Consider the following 18206-nt stretch of genomic DNA (forward strand, 5'->3'; position numbering starts at 1 on the left):
TCCACACACCATTACAATGTTCTTATTTTGATCATAACATAAGTGTTGAATGTTACAGTAAGTCTCCATGGGTTTCAGTATGGTCAGGTTCCGGGGTCAGGTTGGGGTTGCGAGTCAATGGCCGCATTATTTTGGGGTCGGGGGCTGAAAAGTTTGGGTACCCATGGCCTAATACACTTCATGGATACTCAAGTAAAGTAAAAGTTACATACACTTTTACTTGAATGTAGTAAGTATGTGAGTAAATGCTCTGAGTTACTTTACACCACTGTATAGCATCAGTTCCATGTGCTTTGGAGTCCTGATTCTGAAATGAGCATGTTGTTCTGCACAATGTCCACAGGGTGGAGCAGTGGATCCATGCATGGCACGCGCTGCACTCCACCATTCATGCAGTGTGAATACATTCAATTGCGTGGGTTGGGTTCTCAACCTGTGGGTCTGGGCCCACTGGTGGGCTGCTAGGTTTTGCAAGTGGGCCCACAAATAATTGGCAAAACACTACGCTTCTAATAACAATAATAATAATAATGGATTGCATTTTTATAGCACTTTTCTACATGCCTACTCAAAGCGCTTTACAATGGTCCATTCATTCATACATTGGGAGGTGAAGCGGCAAACTGCAGGGCCAAATTAGCCATTGGGCCAGTGGGGCCGTGGCCCAGGGGACCTTCGGGGAAACTGGACCGTGCGGTACATAATGGTTTTGTGGCCCTTCATTTGCTGTTGATTCTGCGTGCACACGCGCTATGGGGAACCCAGATAAATTACCGGCCCTCGTGGGGGTTTATCCGTCCCTTTAACAGTCGACGCCAGCACCCTCACTTCCCACATTCACACACCAACGGTGCATGGCAACCACCGGAGGCAAGGTGGGGTTCAGTCCGGGTCTTGCCCAAGGACACTTTGACATGTAGACAGGAGGAGCCGGGATTCAAACCACCGACCCATGGATCATTGTACTGTTCTTAAAATATTTCATCAAGAAAAAAATAGATGATAGGGGGCCCTATCATAGGGTGGCAAAAATCAGTGGAAAAACGTGGGTATTATTTTAAAAATATTCCTAAAAAAATAATGGAGCTGGGAACTTCTCCTCTGGTCCACCCATTCCTATTTCCTCATGGGACATGTGAGAAGTGGGTGTATGGGATTTTTCTCTATCACTAAACACAGGTGAAATTCACCCAAACGCCTGCCTGTAGAAAAAAACAGGGCAGGGAATGTGGGCAGGGAAACAAACCTACCTTTTATGATGTCATAGATGTCTATGATGTCATAGAAGTGTATTTGTATTGTACGTCTCTAAATGTTTTGATGAATTGACCAAGGTGGACCCTCTTGTAAACAGGTGTAATGCTTAATTGGGTCGTCCACTCACAGTTAACAGTCTTTATATATTGAGTTTGTGCTTGAAATGTACTGTAATTCTGCAAACTGTTAATACATATTTAAATGAATCAATCAGTCACTGAGCATCATGAAGGTACTGAAAGACCCACCTCAGACATCAGCAACATTGTCTGGGTGAAAATCACCCGTGTTTAGTTTTTTTATAGGGTTAAAAGAAATGCAAATACACACGCTTCTTGATCATTTGATAAATCACAAATGTAATTAATAGAATAATCGCCAAGAAAATAATGAATAGTTTCAGTGGTTCATCCTAGCACCCCTCTTGTCTGTGCAGATCCTAAAACAGTCAGCTAGGGGGCGCCATGACGGGTCAGAGCCTCAGATCAGTCCAATTTATTTTGAGGCTCACACATAGATAGACTTCTTCTGAGAGGCCATCAGAAAGCTCCAATAGAGCCACTTAAACCACGGTTCCCCCAACATGAAAGAAAGAAAACCAAAATAGAGATAGGGGGAGAAAAAGGGGGGGAGATGTTTGATCTGCGCTTTCTGGGGCATTGCTCGTGGAAGGGATATGGGACTCCCTAAAGGACTTCTAAGGACTGTTGGTTTATCCCTCATAATGCTTGTATGGATAATAAAGAAAGAGGATATTTTTGTAAAATTCTGACTACAAAGTCTGAAGCAGCCTATAAGAACAGAGAAATTGTAATATTGAACTTATCTGACGTATCACAAATACAATAATTGCCTCTGGGAAGGATGGGGGGGGGGGGGTGTAGTTTCAATGGCATTGTAGGCTATACGGAATGGAGTGGAAACTAGATGAGTAGTGACAAGAAGGTGGAACGAGACGGGAGAAAAGAAAAGAAATTAGATGTCTGTGAAAGGTATAAAATAAGGACATTATAGAGCGGTGGTTCCCAAATGGTGTGCCGGACGAGGGACTCTCTCTGGTGCGTCATGAGACAAACCCAGCAGGTGTGCCTTGGGATTTCGTGACAACAACCACACATTATTAGTGCAATGTACAGTATACACTATGACTAACTATACTAATTATTTATATTATTTTATTTGGAAGTTTATTTGTGCTCACTCCTTTATTTCCCAATACGGAGGCAAATTCTATACCCTAAAATAGGCCTAATGACAGATGATCTACAAGCGGCAGATCTGCTATTGTCGCCATCAACACATGTGTGCCTTGCGATTTTGACTTGCCATTTGGTGCGCCTTGAAAGCAAAAAATAAAAATAAAAAAACGTTGAAAACTACCACAGGAAGAATCCAGGGTGTAAGTGTTGTAGTATTACAGGCATGGTGGATGGTCTCAGCGGCGATACCTCCCTGTGCAGTGATTATACAGCCAGGCGGAGGAAGGCTTGGCGTTAAGGGGAGGTATAGGGAGGTGAGGTGTGTGGCTACTCAGAGGTCAGGTAAGTCCTATAATGAAGGCACTTCTCGGGCTGTGATTACCACCAAAAGGAAGCCCACCCCCTGTTCCTCCCGCTGAGGTTAATTAAAGAGGTCATGGGGAGATGCGCGGGGAGGCGTGTTCATCAGCACTCTGAACTCCGGCACCACGGCTCCATCCGTTTGAGACAGACACAACCATCCATCACAACAGAACAGCTTCATGTGGCCGTCGCGCTGGTGTCAATGTCGTTCCATACTGGTCCCCAAGAACAAGACGGGGACCAGCTTCATGTGGCCGTCGCGCTGGTGTCAATGTCGTTCCACACTAGTCCCCAAGAACAAGACGGGGACCAGCTTCATGTGGCCGTCGTGCTGGCGTCAATGTCGTTCCACACTGGTCCCCAAGAACAAGACGGGGACCAGCTTCATGTGGCCGTCGTCCTGGTGTCAATGACGTTCCACACTGGTCCTCAAGAACAAGATGGGGACCAGCTTCATGTGGCCGTCGCGCTGGTGTCAATGTCGTTCCACACTAGTCCCCAAGAACAAGACGGGGACCAGCTTCATGTGGCCGTCGTGCTGGCGTCAATGTCGTTCCTCACTGGTCCCCAAGAACAAGACGGGGTGTAGTATAACAACGTGGCTTCCCTGTGGATCTGGGTCTTCATGTGACTGTGATGTCAGAGAGTCAGCCATGACGTCAGCACCGTGGCATCAGGAGTAGCAGTGGTGGACAAAGTACTCAATTGTTTTACTTAAGTAAAACTTAAGTACTGCAATTTAGAACTACTCGTTACAAGTAAAAGTACGGAATTGAAAATGTACTTGAGTAAAAGTACAAAAGTATCGGCATCAAAATGTACTTGTACTCATATTGCAGATATATATCTACAAGCTCACAATGAGTCGGTTGAAGTGGTTAATGTATGTTTTCTAATACACTTTTAAATCACCAAAGTAACTAACTAGTAACTAAAGTTTTCAAATAAATGTAGTGGAGTAAAAGTAAAAAGTTTGGCTCTGAGATGTATTGGAGCAGAAGTAAAAAAGTACTGTCTAGCTCATACTTTAAATGCTTAGTATGAGGTATAAAGTACAGCAGCCTTGTGTTCATAAAACAGAAAGATTGGGTATTGGGTAAGACTGACGTCATGTATCTTTCAGGACCTTTCACTACTTCGTCTCAACCATAAACTCAATGGCTCTGGTCTCAGACCCCGCGGTGGATATTTTGACATTCCGTTTTTTTGTTTTATTTTTAATGTTGCCACTACTGTTGGAGCAGCCATAAACTACACAGGTTTATCCCGATGTTCTGGGCATCTTTGTAATGTTAGTGTTAGTAAAAAGCAGGTAAAAGGGTAACGTTTGAGGCAGACTAACATCAGTCACTCTACAATTTCACTGCAGAAGAGGTGCAGGTTTAAATGTTGTCTCCGCCTACAGGAAATACTTAAGCTGCGACCATGAGACCCGTTCCTGAATTAGTCTATAGCATGACCTTGCTGTATGTATATTGTAGATGCATACGTGTAGCCTACATGTACCACACACACACACACACACTCTCTCACACACACACACACACACACACGAAGGCCAGACAAGAAAGTTCTGTAGAAAAATCTGTCCGTCGTCATCGAAGGTCATCTGTGAAAACATGGCAGCGGCAAAAATAAACCAATCAATAGGCTGCGTTGGTTGATGTGCTGTAGCATGCAGATCACATTGTGAGCTGCCAGGGTGCAGGTCTGATCACTGACGTGTCTCTGCATACACGCATGTCTGAGACATCTATATTGACAATGACATCATACACATACAGTACACAAATACACGCAGTTGTGCCACAGTCAAAAGGATGAAACGCAGGAAAGCTAAAAGCTTGTTCCCATTGCAGTCCCATTGCAGTCCCCATTGCAGCTGAATATGTAGGGCAGTATGCATAACGGGAAAGTTGATTAGTTGTTGTGCACGGTGAGGTATAAGAAACCCTAGAGGGACGTATACACGAGAACCTCACCATATACTGTACTGTACATTACACAGAATTTGAATTCATTCCATAATGATTTATTCTATATAAATTATAATGAGATGCAGTGTTGTGTGCAGAATGTATGATGAGTTACTGTATGTCAGAATCAACTTTGTCACATCACAGGTTTACAGGTGTAAAACAGTGAGTAAAGGTTTTTGTGCAAGCGTATTGAAGTATGTGTGTGTGTGTGTGTGTGTGTGTGTGTGTGTGTACGTGTGTGTGTGGGGGGGTCAAGAGAGAGAGAGAGAGAGAGAGAGAGAGAGAGAGAGAGAGAGAGAGAGAGAGAGAGAGAGAGAGCGAGCGAGCAAGAGAGAGAGAGTACCAGCGATGCATCAGTGATTGAGTGTCATTATGGAAAGCAGTTTAAAGGGCAGCCAAATGCACTGGGGTCAAACGTTATCTACAGCAGCTAATCTACCACCTATATAGCCATGGCTTCTGTTTACCTATCAGCCTCGTCTCAGCCCGTTCACCCCCTGACCTCCCGTGACCAACCGTCTCATTTTATCTGGCTCCTTCCTATAATCCTGCCAGGCCTCTCTCTCTCTATCCCCAAACAAACAACAGTCACTCTCCTGTTCCACAGCCATTGTTCTGCCCGCTGGACACAGCGCTGCTTAGTGCTGCTGTTTATTCAGACCTGCAGTGCCAGTCAACTGATAACCTCCAACTGCTCTGAGCAATTAGCAACCGCTCACCTACAGTATACAGCAGCGCCCCCGGCAGAGAAAAGCCCCTTGAGCAACACAGATATATGTCGGCAAGACCGTTACAGTATGTGGGCCAGACCGGTATGTGGGCCAGACCGGTATGTGGGCCAGACCGGTTGGGCCAGACCGGTATGTGGGCCAGACCGGTATGTGGGCCAGACCGGTATGTGGGCCAGACCGGTATGTGGGCCAGGGGGGAGGGGGTTGAAAATAGTAAGTAAGTAGTCTATCTACGAAACCTGTAGATCGTTTATTTTTGAAAGTCACGTGCTTTCAAATAGTAACTTGAATCAAATCAAAACATTTGAATTAGAAACTGTTTTTGACAACATATCGATCAAAATATGTCGGTGGCTTCGAGATCGGCTTCGTATACCAAAAATTAGACATGGATCAGGCTCTATGGAGCGCCGTCATAGAAGAACAAGGTCAGGTGGACACTGGACAGTCCAGAGCAGAGAGGGATGGACGAGGCTTAGTACGGAATGATGATGGAAACGATGGACAGAGAATCAGCGACACAGAGGGACGGACACAGGGCTGTTTTTCATGGTTATTCAAAGGGGAATCGATGTTAATGAATACCTTTTGTTCGTGCAAGGTGGCGATAAGGAAACAACCCAGAGTTGGATGCCCTGCATGCACACACACACGCACGCACGCACGCACGCACACACACACACACACACACACACACACACACACACACACACACACACACACACACACACACACACACACACACACACACACACACACACACACACACACACACACACACACACACACACACACACACACACACACACACACACACACACACACACACACACACACTTTGTGCATGCGCGTTTGTGTGTGTGTGTATTGATCAGGAGTGGACTGGTATTAAGGATGGATAAACCATCAGAGCACAGTACAGCAGGTGCAGGTGTCCTCCTGGTCTATTAGAATTGCTTTGAACTAAACACAGAGTCGATAGATTCGGGGGTGTCGTATTGATCAGTGACGGTGACCAGTTAGCTGTGGTCTGATAAGCCCTGCGGATCAATTGTTAGCTGTGTCCGTTAATCAAAATGAGCTGAATCCAAAAGATTATCTCCCCTCCACCGCACTGCCCATGCACCACTGGTTGGTGCACGGTGTGGGGAGATTTTGGACAATCATTTTAGAACAGGAACTGGGCAGCTGTCAAAGCGCAGATATGGAACCAGATGGCCTGAAAGAAAAGAACAGCCGGCCATCACTGTAACATCCAGATACAGTAGTCGGGCGGAAACCAGCTAACTAAACTTTTCTTTTTCACAAATCAACGCTATTGAACGCCCTTGTGTGTTGGTTAAGAATATATTGAACCAATGAAAAGTATATTAAAATGTGCTAGTAAAAAAAGAAAGAAAAAAAGACAACTCCATTGGATCCTCAAGCTGTCTGTGAAAGCAGACAGTGGCCTTAGAGTGGTCCGCCCTGAAACTGGGAGGTCGGGGGTTCGATCCCCGGCCGGGTCATAGCAAAGACTGTAAGAATGGGACCCAAGTCACCCAATGCCTCCCTGCTTGGCACTCAGCATCAATGGGTTGGGGGATTGGGGGTCAAATCAACGAATGATTCACGAGCACGGTGCACGCTGCGGCTCACTGCTCCAAGAGAGGGGTAAAATGCAGAGAACAAATTTCACTGCGGTAACGTGTGCGACTAATTGTATGACTTTGAACTCCCTGTGCCACAGAGCTGCTGCAGTCACACTCACAGAGCAGAAGATAAACACTTTAGCGAGGCAGTCTGTTAAAAGTATATGGGTTGGCTCCCACAGTGTCAGTTTGCTTACCACTATAGTTCTGCATGCCTGATGCAGAGCCCTGACAAGCCTCATCCTTTCTTGACTTTGTCTGTGAGCCATACGTGGTACTGTATGTCCCCATAGCGGACCACATCTCCATCCATGTGACACCTGCCATTCGTAGCATTCCTGTGACTCATATGCTTTTCGGAATCGGGCGGAAGTCAGTCTGTGAGTTTCTCAGCACAGAACGTGTCTCAAGTGAATTTACAGTACAATCACACACTCATGACATGCATCCTATGTTGTCTGTCCATCATTAAAGGGCATGAACACTTTTGTAAAGGTTTGGGTTGGGTTGTGTATAGTTCCCTTGCCATGATGCAATTCCAAATGTGGACAAGAAATAAAAAAATAATTGCCTTTACTTAGTTAACAAACTGCATACACTCTAACTGCTTTTGATTATTCGATTAACCCATTTTGGGCGGGAACCGCTTTTGGTGTTTTAAGCATTACGTTATAATTTAGCTATTGAAAAATAGCAGATCTACAAGCTCATAGCGCGCCACCGAGTGGCGCGCTACGAGCTTGTAGGTCTGCTATTTTTTGAAAAAAATAAAAAATAAAATTTCGAGGTCAGGCCTAAATGGATTAATTGAAAAAGGTATGGAGAGAATAAAACGGTACAGCCCAATCCCATGCAGCCTTCATCAGTGTTCAGTGGCACGTTGGAAGGGAAGAAATGACCCAGAGGTGTGTGAATCTGTCGTACATCTCACATACTCTTGATAGGAATCAAGCGGCTCGATCATGTGTGACATAATACGTGCATGTTCAGCCCGCCGGATCCGAGCTGTGACATTCTCATCTCCATGCGACAGTCTTCACACTTCACAGTCACACTGCTGGAATAATCAAAGGGAGGCACTTTGACCAATTCAGAAAAAGACTTGCCTATACTTAACCCGTGAACTCACTTACTGCCGGAATTGATTGTCGCTGCGCTGAGTGCGTTCAGCTTCTGCCACGGCCTGGCCTTGCAGCCGGAAGTTAAAGTAGTAATGAGACACTAACAATGCCGTTCTGGTCAATCTGAGAAAGGATTCAGAGAAGAAAAGGGTTTTACGATTTTAAGAGGGGGAATCATTTCATTGACCACAGGGTGTTACCTATAGGGACAGAGACGCAACAATGTTGAGAATGGCCGCTGTAATACGAGCTACTGCATTGCAAAATCAACGTAACTCTTGAGTGTATATGGGCCTGTACAAAGGTTCAATATTTCAATATTTTACTCTCATTACTCTCTCAGTACTCAAGAGGACTTCATTTGCACACTCTCAGAGTAATTGTTTAGTGATTTCACAGATATATTTCCATGAAATTGAACGTTGAGAATCCTGTACCCACACTGCTAAACACTGTGTTGAATGATGTTTAACTCAGTGTCTGAGCATGAACAGTTCAATATGTATTCAATATTTGGAGTGTGCCGTTTGGTTAAAAAGAAGCTTTGATATATGCAGCCAGGCAGGTTTGCGTGTGCATGTGCATGCATGCATGCATGAGGTGCGTGCATGCGTTAGTCTGACTGGGTTGAGGAAGATGATTATGTTCACGGCTAATTAATAGTGGGTAGGATTATATTACAGTGGAAATTAGCGCCAGGGTTTTCTCTGGGGTCTCCCCTGCCGCTTTGCAGGTTGCACGCGGATAATAAACCTTTTTCATTCTGCCCGTTTGCCTCCTCCTCCATTTCTGTTGTAAATGGGGAGGGGGGGGGGGGGGGGGGGTGTAAGTGTTCTTCAGTAGCTCTTGTGGGAGCCCTGACTGCTCCACATTCTGATATCCGTTTCTCCCTTTTGGGTTTCTCTCTCTCTCTCTCTCTCTCTCTCTCTCGTTGGTTTGCTTTGAAGGTTTTTGGTGAGAATTACACACAAAGTCTGTCTGTCTGTGACTGTGTGTCTGTCTGCCTGGTGGTCTCCCACACATGCACGTGCTCTCTCACGCGCACACACATGCACGGTCAAACAAACACACGCACACTCATTAACTCATAATTACAGTCGGTTGCATATCGTGTGAGAGTCCCTACTGTATTTACAGTAAAAAGATTAAAAAATAATCTCTCTCACACACACACACACACACACACACACACACACACACACACACACACACACACACACACACACACACACACACACACACACACACACACACACACACACACACACACACACACACACACACACACACACACACACACACACACACACACACAGGATGCTGTCAACATCTGGGCTGTGGACACATCTCCCCACAGGACTGAACTAACACTTCACACTTCTCCATTTTAGCACTGAGCAGCAGCACTGCTTTATCCTGAGGGAGAGCTTCTCTTCTCTCCCAGCAGCTCTCCATGCAGCCAATGCAGGGCCGACCCTGGCCTCATCCTCCGTTATACTGTAGGAGCCATCTCTCCCTTCCCCTCCCCTCCCTCCCCATCTCTCCCCTCCCCTCCCTCCCCATCTCTCCTCTGCCCTCCCCTCCCCTCCCCTCATCTCTCCCCTCCATCCCCTCCCCTCCCCTCATCTCTCCCCTCCCCTCCCCTCCCCTCATCTCTCCTCATCTCTCCCCTCCATCCCCTCCACTCCCCTCCGCTCCGCTCCCCTCCCCTCCCCTCCCCTCCCCTCCCCTCCCCTCCCCTCCCCTCCCCTCTCCCCTCCATCCCCTCCCCTCCCTCGCCATCTCTCCTCTCCCCTCCCCTCCCCTCCCCTCCCCTCCCCGGAGGGATTCTCTTCCAGTAACTATACCGTCACACACCCTGTATGCCCTATACAGTGGAGGATGTATTTTAGTGCCAAAGTACCACTACCATAATGTAGAAATTCTGTTACAATAGTACAAGTCCGGTATTCAAAATGCACGTAATGTAGCCTACAAATGTATTGCCCTAAAAAAAAATAAGATACCAAAAGTAAAAGTACTCAATGTGCAGAATGTCAAGTTCAATGACTGACCGTGTATAACAATCACAAAAATCACAAAAAACAAAGCTCACAGACAAAGTAAGGAGGAGCTTGTATAGCGTAAGAATAATCAAAATCTTGGTGTAGTGGAGTAGCCTATAGATTCTAGAAGTGAAAGTATATTCAATATTAGAAATAGGGGAAAGAACAATACCTCAAAAAGTACACATCACTTGAGTACACACTTTCCCCCACTGCCCCTATCCCCTGACCCCTGTCCCCTCACCCGCATCATTTCTCCATCCATCCATCCTTTTCTCTCCATCGTGCTGCTCTATACAAGCGGCTCCCGAGAGGGTTCCACTTTGCCTACAACAGTACACCTCTCTGGAGCCTAATCTATGCTCCGTCGCACATCAGTGCCACTCTGCAAAATATATAGCAGACCTACAAGCTCACACGGTGTCGCGGACGCGCCGCCTTGTGAGCTTGTAGGTCTGCAATTTCCGGGGCTCATGGCGCCGCCGTATAGTACATAGAGGAAATATAAATGCCGGCCCTTCTTCTCTCTGCATGATCCATTTTCGTCTGCAGACGTTGGGAGGGGAGTGAGAAGAAAAACACAGGCTTACGTCTTTAACCCATTTTTGTCGGGAACCCCTTTTGGTGTTTTAAACATTATGTTATACTTTAGCTATTGAAAAATAGCAGATCTACAAGCTCATAGCGCGCCACCGAGTGGCGCGCTACGAGCTTGTAGGTCTGCTATTTTTAGAAAAATCGTGAAAATGTGCCTGAAATCTTTGAATATAATTTGTTACAGAGTGAACATTTTAACTCAAATCTTTGCTTCTGGGAGGGGGTCCGTGGAACAGCATATTTTCAGATGGGGGTCGGCGGCCAATTGCAGATAATTCTTGGGGTCCTTGACATGAAAATGTTTGAGCACCACTGACATAGAAACATGGGTTTTTCAGACAACCGTCAGGATTTAGAAGACATTTGTAGAATCGAGCTCAGGTCGAAATGGGTTAAGTGCTCATACAGATGGCATTTTACAGGAACAAACTTTACAGATTAAATGTTAGTGGGTACAATTCTCAGACAGGCGTGATCGATTCTGCCGTCGCTAGTGGAAAGGTCACGGAGTCACTCCAGTAGTTAGTGACTATGGGTTCTTCCTCGAGGGAGGTCTAATGCACTCTGCAAGTTTCATGGCAATCTGGCCATTACATTTCTATTATATTGCCCGTGCAACTGGAAATCTTGGGCATACAACATTGATGCATGCTAGATGTATGAAAGGGTTTGTTTACATCTTGCCCCAATGCATTTCCAATGGAAGTCACATGGTTTGACACAACATTTGTGTTGTACGGCCTTCGGCTGTGTTTCGACTGCCCCCCGGCCCCACCCCCTCATACAACACAAATGTTGTGTCAAACCATGTAACTCCCATTGGAAATTAATTGCGAGCTTGCATCAGTAAATAAGTCTCAAGCATACATCAATCTGTTGTGCACGTGTGAGTCAGGCCTAAGAGTGTTGCTTGTCAACAAAAGTGGGAGTGACAACAATGATCTAGTCTCACGTAACTAGCCAGACAACTATTCCACAATCTCTGAATGCTATATATAGAGTCTGGAATTACATGCACCTCCCAAAATTTCCGTTCACCAAAATATAAAATATTTTTCATTCCATTTCTGCTAAGCAGTAAGCTATACTGTATATGCTTAGATGATATATTCGATATATTAGGATAAATTTGCATGACTATTTAAAGACGAAATGGAGATAGGGAGGTGCTCATGATCAGAGCTTCCGTTCTGCAGACTGTATGATGGAAGCAATGAACAGTCTGGCACCTGCGACCGCAAGACAATAATCTGGTACCACCCATCCATTCATACGTCCATCTTCAACCACTTATCCGTAGTCGGGTCATGGGGGCAACAGCTCCACCAGAGAGCTCCAGAGCCACATTAGTATTTTCTGGGATCCGAAGGCAGTCCCGGCAGATATTGGAGATATTGCATGGGTACCACCCATGCACCTTTAAAACAAACATGGATACATTCTCAGTTCTAAAGTTGAATGCCAATGCCATGACCCCATCCCTAAAAACCACTGGTTCCTTTAAAACAAGCCTGAAAATCCACCTTTGAGGAGTTCACCACCCCCAGGCCATTGAATGTGTGCACACAGAGAGAGAGAGAGAGAGAGAGCACATATTCACTCCACAGACCTCCACCTCACAGCCTCCAAGAATAACTGGCCAAGCTGCGACACCTTGCTTGTTAGTGCGCTCACACACACGCCATACGAGGCCTGTTGTATTACTTATTCTAATGCATGTCTTGTTATCCATATAGATGAGAGAGGGAATAGACGGGCAGATGGCCAGGCCATGCATGCAGGGCTAGAGCGCATCACACATACACACACACCCATTGTCTCTGTCGCGGGGATACCTCGTAGGTTCCAAACGGTGTTCTACTTTTCAGGATTAAAAAAAGCTAGAAATATCGGGGGAAAACAAAATATTTGTACATTTAAATGTAGCAAAAATATTATTTTGGGTGTCCTATACGGGTTGGGGTGACACATGTTAGTGGGAGGAGTACTTCCTCCCGGTGGGGGCTCCTCACTGACAGATGAGTCAGTGTAGGATACAACAGTACGTCCTCCCGGTGGGGGCTCCTCACTGACAGGTGAGTCAGTGTAGGATACAACAGTATGTCCTCCCGGTGGGGGCTCCTCACTGACAGGTGAGTCAGTAGGATACAACAGTGCGTCCTCCCGGTGGGGGCTCCTCACTGACAGGTCAGTCAGTGTAGGATACAACTGCAAGTGAGGATACAACTGCAAGTGACAACAAACAAATGTGTGTGGGGACGAAACAATCAACATAACTAAATTGGGGATAAAAACAGGGTAAATAAATATGGAGATAAGAAGTGTTGGAAAGTTAAATGTACTGTATTTAAGTACAATTTTGAGGTACTTTTAATCTACTGGAGTATTTCCAATTATTTTACTTCTACTCCACTGCATCTGAGAGGCAAATATTGTACTTTTACTCCACTACAATTATTTAAAAAACTTTAGTTACTATACTTACTTTGTAGATTTGTATTATTACTACAAAACACTGCAGTAACCACTTCCAAGTATATTTTGATGCCGATACTTTTGTATTTCTACATCGCAGCATTGATACTTTTACTTAAGTAAAGCCAACTTGGCCCTTCTCCCACCACTGGAGATAAGAGGTTTGTGGGCATCTCCTCAGGAAGTGAAGGATCACATTCCCAGCAGGCGTGCACCTTTCACACCACCACACCTCCTGACATCATGCATTTTACAACACACCACAGCTCTGCCCTTCACTCTCTTGGCAGGAGGCCAGCAAACTCTCTCTCTCTCTCTCTCTATGTGTGTGTGTGTGTGTGTGTGTGTGTGTGTGTGTGTGTGTGTGTGTGTGTGTGTGTGTGTGTGTGTGTGTGTGTGTGTGTGTGTGTGTGTGTGTGTGTGTGTGTGTGTGTGTGTGTGTGTGTGTGTGTGTGTGTGTGTGTGTGTGTGTGTGTGTGTGTGTGTGTGTGTGTGTGCGTGCGTGCGTGTGTGTGTCGTGCGTGCGTGTGCGTGCACAAGCGCATGTGTGTGGCACAGATTTAGAGACATTCAGAGACCTTGTTATTACCATAATATGTATCACTTCACCAGGTGTTAAAATGCTACTATCTAGGCCTTATAATATATATATATTTTAAATGAATGGAGCATTCATTTGAACCGATCTAAATGTAGATTATTACTAACATGTATTACATGGCTTGGTTGAATGCTTCAATTGGTCAATCGCAGAATTCAGCGGTGTGTTATTTCTTGATAACAGACCGCTCCGCCCTCTAACAGACCGATGGCAATTGAAACCCTCGGAGCATCTGCTGTGCCCCGCTTGATTTACTGCCGTTTCCAACATGACAGCCACGTAAACACACACACACACACACACACACACACACACACACACACACACACACACACACACACACACACACACACACACACACACACCGGCCAGCGAGACACTTGGGAATACTGGAATACTTCCATTACCACAAGCAAGGAAATATCTGTTTTTTATTGTGTTTTGGGTCAATTTATTAATTTATGTATTAAGTTACGTAGCAATGTAATAAGCGGGATAATATCTACCTAGGTGGTCATTGTCGGGATATAATTCACCTTCAGGGTGATTGACCACCTACTTCGCGTCGGTGGTTAAACCTCTTGTCGGTGAATTATCTTAAATAATTAGCACATCCACAGTGGTTGCATTGGAGGTGGAGGTTGCCCTATCCTCTTCCACAAAGACCCATGTGTAGGACAACTATTTCTTAGACTAGCAATAAAGGTTATATGAAGCCAACAACACACCAGATTGGACACTACTAGATGCAGCCGCCATCTTTATTGTAGTTCAGAATCAGACCTCATTGCAATTACCTCTCTATATCGGGTGGACAAGAGACGACAAACATGCTGTAAAACATATGGGGTTGAATGTATAAACAACATTGCTTGGCAGCTGGGAACTATACTTAGATACTTAGAAGATGCATGGATGGATGCATGCAATTAGCTGGAATATAGATCCATTTGTTTATGACATGGCAAGCAGATATGGTGCATTTCCTTAAAAAGGTTTTCATATGGCATCAGGTTGCTTGGGATTGTACAAACATCATCGCTGTCGGGCAGAAACCTGATATCTCCATATTTAAACTTTTGTGTTTTGTTTTTTTTCGTAAACAAATGCTCTACACTTCACCGTACAAGACTGTCGCACAAACGGAGCAAACAACCATTGTTGACCAAGTAGATCAGGTGTTTACAATTTTTATTAGTTTTTATAATAAATATAAAAGGAAGGGTTTTGGACCTACAAGGTTTCCGCCAGACAGCGACCATTTTGCACATAACAAATATAGGGAGGCAAGACAAAGACAAAGAGAGAGAGAGAACCAGAGACAATCCGAGGGTATAGGGTATAGGAGGAGATTTAGGGTCTCTCTGATAACGAGGTGCTACTGCATTTGTGTTACCGTTCTATTGCCTGCTATATTGTCCACATAACCTCAGTTTTCCATTAGAGGTGTGTGTGTGTGTGTGTGTGTGTGTGTGTGTGTGTGTGTGTGTGTGTGTGTAACTATAGTGACCTGGTGGTGGCCTGTCTCCTCCTCAATGAAGACAGACGACCTGGGCTGCAGTGGTCTACTCCCCCATGCTCCGCTTTCTCCTCTAGCCAACCTTTCAGCGTTCTCCCACTCCCATCGACTGTCACAGTCCTTCAGAGATTTGCAACGCGTACACAAATGGGAGTAGGGCTCGTGGGCAATTAAGTTAAAATATATTATATCTTCAAAACCGGCATTTATTAGTCACTGCACGCACGTCTTTCTACAGGATGCGGCCCGGCAACCTGTCAGCAGGGACTGGGAGTGAGTGTTTCATGGGCAGGAGGAGTATAGGATGTTGGTTCTACAGTGCGTCCTCCCGGTGGGGGCTCCCCGCTGGCAGGTGTGTCAGTGTAGGATACAACAGTACGTCCTCCTGGTGGGGGCTCCTCACTGACAGGTGAGTCAGTGTAGGATACAACAGTACGTCCTCCTGGTGGGGGCTCCTCACTGACAGGTGTGTCAGTGTAGGATACAACAGTACGTCCTCCCGGTGGGGGCTCCTCACTGACAGGTGAGTCAGTGTAGGATACAACAGTACTTCCTCCCGGTGGGGGCTCCTCACTGACAGGTGAGTCAGTGTAGGATACAACAGTGCGTCCTCCCGGTGGGGGCTCCTCACTGACAGGTGAGTCAGTGTAGGATACAACAGTGCGTCCTCCCGGTGGGGGCTCCTCACTGACAGGTGTGTCAGTGTAGGATACAACAGTACGTCCTCCCGGTGGGGGCTCCTCACTGACAGGTGAGTCAGTGTAGGATACAACAGTACTTCCTCCCGGTGGGGGCTCCTCACTGACAGGTGAGTCAGTGTAGGATACAACAGTGCGTCCTCCCGGTGGGGGCTCCTCACTGACAGGTCAGTGTAGGATACAACAGTACGTCCTCCCGGTGGGGGCTCCTCACTGACAGGTGAGTCAGTGTAGGATACAACAGTACGTCTTCCTGGTGGGGGCTTTGATTTTTTTGATTTGATTTGATTTGAAAGCAAAAGTTTGAATTAATCGTGATATGGATTTGAAGTCGTGTCGCCCCAGTCCTACTTACTGTAAGAGATTGCAGCAAGTCACAAATGGGTATGTTGCAGTCCAATCTCACTCACACACAACAAGACCTATTGAGCAGAGTCCAATGGAACGCGGAAGCAAGCAACCACACATACACACAACCACTGAAGGTCAGCAAACACAGTGTATATACAGTATGTTCTGTATACGCATAAATACATACAAATACAATTTTAATTGGCAATGTGCACAGGCCTAATCCGTACCACATTCACACTTCTTATGTATGATATGAATTGTTAAGCACTTTCAGCCTTTGCAAGCTTGTAAATCAGCTATTTTCAAAGCACAGCACCGTTCCATGACTAAATAGAAACCAGAGCTTAGGTGGTTCATCTGATTAGGTGCTGAAGGGGCGTATTATGTCAACGTAGTATGAGGTGATGAATTGGGAGAATGCATGTGCCTTCCTCCCGATTTTAATGAATTCGATTTGAACTTGGATCAAGCTCCAAGTGACTTATTAATGCCTGAGATAATAAACTCGTAATCCAGACTGCATAATAAATGAACTAATCTAAGTGATGAGCCTTGGGTAATAAAGTTTGTGCTTTGCGTATGACACTCCATGGAGGGTACAGCTATAATATTTGATTAATGCAGTGGGTCTTGTCCTCAGCCCACTGGGACTGGAGTGCTTTATAGCGGGTTCCATTACTTCTGTCGCCATCGCCAACTGCATCACAATATTATGTTCGCAGTGTTTTGCAGCACGGAAACCATTGCCTTTCCAATCACTTTCCCCATTATGTTTCTACTTGCAGATATGCCTGAAGAAGGTCAGTAGACCGAAAGCTTGCTAAATAAATACAGATCTGAGTGTGCAGAGCTTCCCTTTATTTTTCTACTTCCCTTTATTTTTTTGAGTGGTGCAACCACTCCCTTACGGAGCTATGTGTGTGGCTGGCTGGCTGGCTGGGTGGGTAGCTGGCTGGCTGAGTACGAAACCAGCATGGTTGTTTTTTCACCACGCAACCTAACACACACACACACAAACACACACGCACATATTAACTGTATGTATGATGATTTCGGGTGTCCCAGTACATGAGTACTGGGATAGATGGATATCCTAATACATCCTATTACTGGGGAGTCAAATTATGACAGACACTCATGCTTTCCAAGGTGGGATTTGGGGTCCTAAGGATGAATACAAAATGAATATCAACATCTTAAAACCAAAATGTTGAATTGTGGGTTTGAGCTCACATGCCCTTTTGATGTAAATCAAAAGGGGGGGGGGGGGTAACTACCTGTCAGTGGGGAGTGTTGGCTGGGAGGAGGAGTAGGACTAAGGCCCTATACGTCCTCTCTGCAATTCATGCTGTCAAAATATGACCCCCCAGTTTGTTTGAAATAGACACTCATGCTTTCCAAGGTGTGATTTGGGGTCCTAAAGATAAATACAAGCTCAAATGAACCTCTGCTCAACCAAGCTGACCCTTTCAGCTCAATGGTAGAAATGTCAGCGCTCGCAGGGTGCCAAGTGTTGAAATGTCCCATGGGTCGGAAATGTGACTGTGACTGTGAACTTACAGATCAGCTTTCTGTTCTCCCAGGTGACAATCTCTTTTCACGGTTCTTTTCTGCATTTCTGACCATTTAGGCCTTT

This window comes from Protomyctophum parallelum (genome assembly GCF_964188405.1).
Source record: "Protomyctophum parallelum genome assembly, chromosome: 21".
In the NCBI taxonomy this organism is placed as follows: domain Eukaryota; kingdom Metazoa; phylum Chordata; class Actinopteri; order Myctophiformes; family Myctophidae; genus Protomyctophum; species Protomyctophum parallelum.